The following is a 6,748-nucleotide window of genomic DNA, read 5'->3' as shown; positions in this document are numbered from 1 at the left end:
CCATCACATGATGCTTGCCAACTAAAGAGTAGGTTGGAATTAGAAGGAATACTACTGACTCTTGCATAAAAGTAAAAGATAGGCCCTTCGCAAAGGGAAGCAGGGATTTGCAGAGGTGCCAGAGCTCGATTTTGAAATAGAGATAAATAATTTTGAGAGGTATGCTTTCATTGTCAACATAACAACCAAGAGTTCCCAATATCTTCCATACTACATACATTATAGGCGGTTCCCAAACAGAATGGTAAATTTTTTACTCCCCTCCACCAACAATCATCAATCCATGGCTTGCCTGAAACAACGGGTTCCTCCAACTAACAACAATCCTGGGGGAGTTTTGTTTGCCATTATTTTGATTTGATTTTGATCTTTTGATCATGGGACTGGGCATCCTAGTTACCAGCCATTTTTCTCGTGAATGATGAGAGGAGTCCACTCATCGTGAGAATAACCCACCTAGCATGGAAGATACTAACATCCCCTAGTCACTACATGAGCGATCCGGGCATACAAAACAGATTATTATTTGAAGGTTTAGAGATTGGCACATGCAAATTTACTTGGAACGACAGGTAAATACCGCAAATAGGTAGATATGGTGGACACTCATGGAAGAAACTTGGTTCAAGGGATTTGGATGCACAAGCAGTATTCCCGCTTAGTACAGATATGTTGGCTAGCAAAGGATTCTAAATAGCAAGCACCACATGTTGGAGGATCTATAACAATATAACTTCTTTACAAATATACCCAAGCATAACTCATTATGTTGTCTTCCTTGTCCAATTTCAACCAATTTTCTCAGGTTTGAAAATAACTAACGGGGCTCACAATCATAGAAGATGTCTAAGATAGTATATTTATATGTGAAATCTCTCTTCCTTCAATATTCTTTCATGAATTGTTCAAGTGACCAATACAATGTTTGCTAACCTTCAATAAATTTACCACTTCTACTTCTTAGATGTGAAGTCATTACTCCCCATGGGATAAGCATATGAAACATATATAATTTCTGATTTATGAAATTCAAATCATTCAACCATTTACTCATAGGATATAAGTGAAGCACGCGAGTAAATGACAAAGTACTCCAAAAAGATATAAGTGAAGATCAATGAGTAATTGAATTAATTATGCAACTATGTGAAGACTCTCTAACATTTAAGAATTTTGGATCTTGGTATTTTATTCATACAAAAAGCAAATCAAAACAAAATAAAATGATGCTCCAAGCAAAACACATATCATGTGGTGAATAAAAATATAGCTCCAAGTAAAGTTACCGATGAACGAAGACGAAAGAGAGGATGCCTTCCGGGGCATCCCCAAGCTTAGGCTCTTGGTTGTCCTTGAATATTACCTTGGGGGGACTTGGGTATCCCCAAGCTTAGGCTCTTGCCACTCCTTATTCCATAGTCCATCGAATCTTTACCCAAAACTTGAAAACTTCACAACACAAAATTCAACACAAAACTCGTAAGCTCCGTTAGTATAAGAAAATAAAACCACCACTTAGGTACTGTTGTGAACTCATTATAAATTCATATTAGTGTAATATCTACTATATTCCAACTTCTCTATGGTTCATACCCTCCGATACTACTCATAAATTCATCAAAATAAGCAAACAACACATAGAAAACAGAATCTGTCAAAAACAGAACAGTCTGTAGTGATCTGTATCATTAGAATACTTCTGTAACTCCAACAATTCTGAAATGAATTGGTGGACCTGAGGAATTTGTCTATTAATCATCTGCAAAAAGAATCAACCTAAAATCACTCTCCAGTAAAAATGGCATTTAATCTCGTGAGCTCAAAAGTTTCTATTTTTTACAACAAGATCGCATAGACTTCACCCAAGTCTTCCCAAAGGTTCTACTTCGCACAAACACTAATTAAAACATAAAAACACATCTAAACAGAGGCTAGATGAATTATTTATTATTAAACAAAAACAAAAATCAAGAAACAAAAATAACATTGGGTTGATTCCCAACAAGCGCTAACGTTTAACGCCCCTAGCTAGGCATGATGATTTCAATGATGCTCACATAAAAGATAAGAATTGAAACATAAAGAAAGCATCATGAAGAATATGACTAGCACATTTAAGTCTAACCCACTCCCTATGCATAGGGATTTTGTGAGCAAACAACTTATGGGAACAATAATCAACTAGCATAGGAAGGTAAAACAAGCATAGCTTCAAAATTTTCAACACATAGAGAGGAAACTTGATATTATTGCAATTCCTACAAGCATATGTTCCTCCCTCATAATAATTTTCAGTAGCATCATGAGTGAATTCAACAATATAACCATCACATAAAGCATTATTTTCATGGTCTACAAGCATAGAATTTGTATTACTCTCCACATAAGCAAATTTCTTCTCATGGATAGTAGTGGGAGCAAACTCAACAAAATAACTATCATGTGAGGCATAATCCAAATGAAAATTAAAATCAAGATGAAAAGTTTCATGGATATCATTACTCTTTATAGCATAAATTTCATCACAATAATCATCATAGATAGGAGGCATTCTATCATCATAATATATTTTCTCATCCAAACTTGGGGACAAAAAATATCATCTTCATCAAACATAGCTTCCCCAAGCTTGTGGCTTTGCATATCATTAGCATCATGGGTATTCAAAGAATTCATACTAACAACATTGCAAGCATGATCATCATTCACATATTTAGTGCCAAATATTTTATAGACTTCTTCTTCTAGCACTTGAGCACAATTTTCCTTCCCATCATTTTCACGAAAGATATTAAAAAGACGAAGCGTATGAGACAAACTCAATTCCATTTTTTTGTAGTTTTCTTTTATAGACTAAACTAGTGATAAAACAAAAAAAACGATTCGATTGCAAGATCTAAAGATATACCTTCAAGCACTCACCTCCCCGGCAACGGCGCCAGAAAAGAGCTTGATGTCTACTACACAACCTTCTTCTTGTAGACGTTGTTGGGCCTCCAAGTGCAGAGGTTTGTAGGATAGTAGCAAATTTCCCTCAAGTGGATGACCTAAGGTTTATCAATCCGTGGGAGGCGTAGATGAAGATGGTCTCTCTCAAACAACCCTGCAACCAAATAACAAAGAGTCTCTTGTGTCCCCAACACACCCAATATGATGGTAAATTGTATAGGTGCACTAGTTCGGCGAAGAGATGGTGATACAAGTGCAATATGGATAGTAGATATAGGTATTTGTAATCTGAAATTATAAAAACAGCAAGGTAACTAATGATAAAAGTGAGTGTAAACGGTATTGCAAGGCCAGGAAACAAGGCCTAGGGTTCATACTTTCACTAGTGCAAGTTCTCTCAACAATAATAACATAATTGGATCATATAACTATCCCTCAACATGCAACAAAGAGTCACTCCAAAGTCACTAATAGCGGAGAACAAACGAAGAGATTATGGTAGGGTACGAAACCACCTCAAAGTTATCCTTTCTGATCGATCTATTCAAGAGTCCTTAGTAAAATAACACGAAGCTATTCTTTCCGTTCAATCTATCATAGAGTTCATACTAGAATAACACCTTAAGACACAAATCAACCAAAACACTAATGTCACCTAGATACTCCATTGTCACCTCAAGTATCCGTGGGCATGATTATACGATATGCATCACACAATCTCAGATTCATCTATTCAACCAACACAAAGAACTTCAAAGAGTGCCCCTATGCATAGATTCCCAAGTTCACGGAACCCGCAAGTTGATCACCAAAACATACATCAAGTAGATCACGTGAATATCCCATTGTCACCACAGATAAGCACGGCAAGACATACATCAAGTGTTCTCAAATCCTTAAATACTCAATCCGATAAGATAACTTCAAAGGGAAAAATCAATCCATTACAAGAGAGTAGAGGGGGAGAAACATCATAAGATCCAACTATAATAGCAAAACTCGCAATACATCAAGATCGTGCCAAATCAAGAACACGAGAGAGAGAGAGAGAGAGATCAAACACATAGCTACTGGTACATACCCTCAGCCCCGAGGGTGAACTACTCCCTCCTTGTCATGGAGAGCGCCGGGATGATGAAGATGGTCACCGGTGATGGGTTCTCCCTTCGGCAGGGTGCCGGAAAGGGCTCCCAAGAGGTTTTTGGTGACTACAGAGGCTTGCGGCGGCGAAACTCCCGATCTATTTTTGTCCTCGATGTTTTTAGGGTATATGGACATATATAGGCGAAAGAAGTCGGTCAGGGGAGCCACGAGGGGCCCATGAGGGTGGGGGGCGTGCCTCCCTGCCTCGTTGCTTCCCTTACGTGCACTCCAAATCTCCTGGATTGCTTCCGTTCCAAAAATAACTCTCCCGAAGGTTTCATTCCGTTTGGACTCCATTTGATATTCCTTTTCTTCGAAACACTGAAATAGGCAAGAAAACAGCAATTTGGGCTGGGCCTCTGGTTAATAGCTTAGTCCCAAAAATAATATAAAAGTGTATAATAAAGCCCATAAAAATCCAAAACAAATAATATAATAGCATGAATGCTTCATAAATTATAGATACGTTGGAGACGTATCAAGCAGCATCATGTAACTCATTATAACAACGGCAAACTTTAACATAAAACTTTTATCATAGGCTTCTCATGAACAAGTAAGAAAATTCATCACAACATCGAAGTATAAAGCATAAACTCCATTGAAAACCAACAAACTATGTTCTTAGTCAACTTTGCACCTACAATTCATCATCTTTTCATGAAGGTTCATGTATCGGAGCCTTTAGGCAAGTCCACATACTCAACCATCATTTAGTCCTCTATGATTGCTAACAATCACCGCATACACATGAGAAAAATGTTTCAACTGGACACATAGAAAGATAGGGGCTTATAGTTTTGCCTCCCAACGTATTCACCTCAAGGGTGATGTCAACAATAATAACTCATGTTACCCATATTCAACTAGATATATGTGCCTAGATCTTTCATCACCACATGATGCTTGCCAAAGGAGAAAATAAAAAGGAATAGAGAGAAGAACTTTGGCTCTTGCATGAAAGTAAATACATAAAAGTAAAAGATAGGCCCTTCGTAGAGGGAAGCAGAGGTTGACATGCGCTTTTTGTTTGTATGCTCAACCCCTTAGTGCAAGAGAACGTCACGTTATATTGCCCCTTATGATGGCAACCTTTATTATGCAGTCTGTCGCTTTTATTCTTCACCGCACAAGTTCGTACAATGCTCAATTTTCCCTTACACTAAATGATCTCACACTTTTAGAAGCAATTTGTATTGCCTTATTGCACCCATGACAACTTACTTGAATGATCTTACTCAATCCATAGGTAGGTATGGTGGATTCTCAAACAAGATTTGGGTTTAAGGGTTTTGGATGCAAAAGTAGTATTTCTACTTAGTGTGGAATTTTTGGCTAGCAAAGATAGGGGAAAGCACCACATGTTGAAGGAATGACAATATAGCTTCTATGTGAATATGCACAAACATAAATCATTATGTTGTCTTCCTTATCCAACGTCAACAATTTTGGCATATGATATTTTGATGGGTGCTGACAATCACAAAAGATTTCCAGGATAGTGTATTTGCATGTGAATCTTCTCTTCCCTTATTAATTCTTTCATGAGTTGCATCATTGACCAATGCTATGTTTGTCAATCTACAATAAAATTTACTACTTATACTTTTCCTTATGTAATTTCATCACTTACCATAAGATTAGCATATGATATTTTTCATTTATTTCCTTTCCTTTTATTGAAACAAGAAAGTAAAGAAAGAAAAACTCAAACTAAACTTTTTATATATCTTGCACACGATTACAAAGATAGATCACTAAGCAAACTCTCGAAAAGAAAGGATCGAACTAACTTTTATTCATCTAAAGCAAAAGATAACTATGGATCGAACTAAGAAAAGTAAAGGCAAATGATAGTGGAGATGATACGATACCGGGGAACCTCCCCCAAGCTTAGCGAAAGTGAAGGGGAGTGCTCATACCCGATACTTAGTTTTCTTTTGGTGATGAAGAAGGAGGTGGTGGTGATGAAGTAGAAGCGATCCGGTCCTTAAGGACCAAGAGATTCTTGTAGGGACCAGACCTCAAACAGTCTGATCTCTGTGCATCAGTGTCATCCCTAGATCGGTAATGCTGACACACACAGTACTTGAAGGATTTATAACAGAGTAGCAATCACACACTTATTACATTGAATGTCTCAAAAGAGAACTTATTACAATAAATATGGCTTAAGGCCATCTAATAATGATAACAGCGGAAGGCTTGGAAGATAGGCGAGTCCATCAACTCCAACGGCATCACTGAGTATAAGATCGCGACCTAAGCACCTTACTCGTCGTTTGAAAAGTCTGCAACATGAACATTGCAGCCCGAAAACGGGTCAGCACATGGAATATGCTGGCAATGTAACACATCTAGAGTAATGAACAGAATAATGCTATCACTACATGCATATATGGCTGGTGGAAAGCTCTATGGTTACAGTTTTGCATAAAGCCAATTTTTCCCTACAACAAAGGAATAAATTTTATTTAACTATCATGGTGGTTGTTAAACATTGAGAAGGTTCCTCCAACTCAATCCCAATCAAGCATCATCATTAAACCCAACAAATTAAATTAAGTAACATGATGAGATCAACATGATAATCCAAGTACTAGATACTCAAAACGTCCATAACCGGGAGCACGGCTAACCATGATTAGTTTGTACA

This window comes from Triticum aestivum, chromosome 3B, assembly GCF_018294505.1.
Source record: "Triticum aestivum cultivar Chinese Spring chromosome 3B, IWGSC CS RefSeq v2.1, whole genome shotgun sequence".
Classification (NCBI taxonomy): Eukaryota; Viridiplantae; Streptophyta; class Magnoliopsida; order Poales; family Poaceae; genus Triticum; species Triticum aestivum.
The sequence above is the reverse complement of the archived record's forward strand: the minus strand, read 5'-3'. Positions refer to the sequence as shown.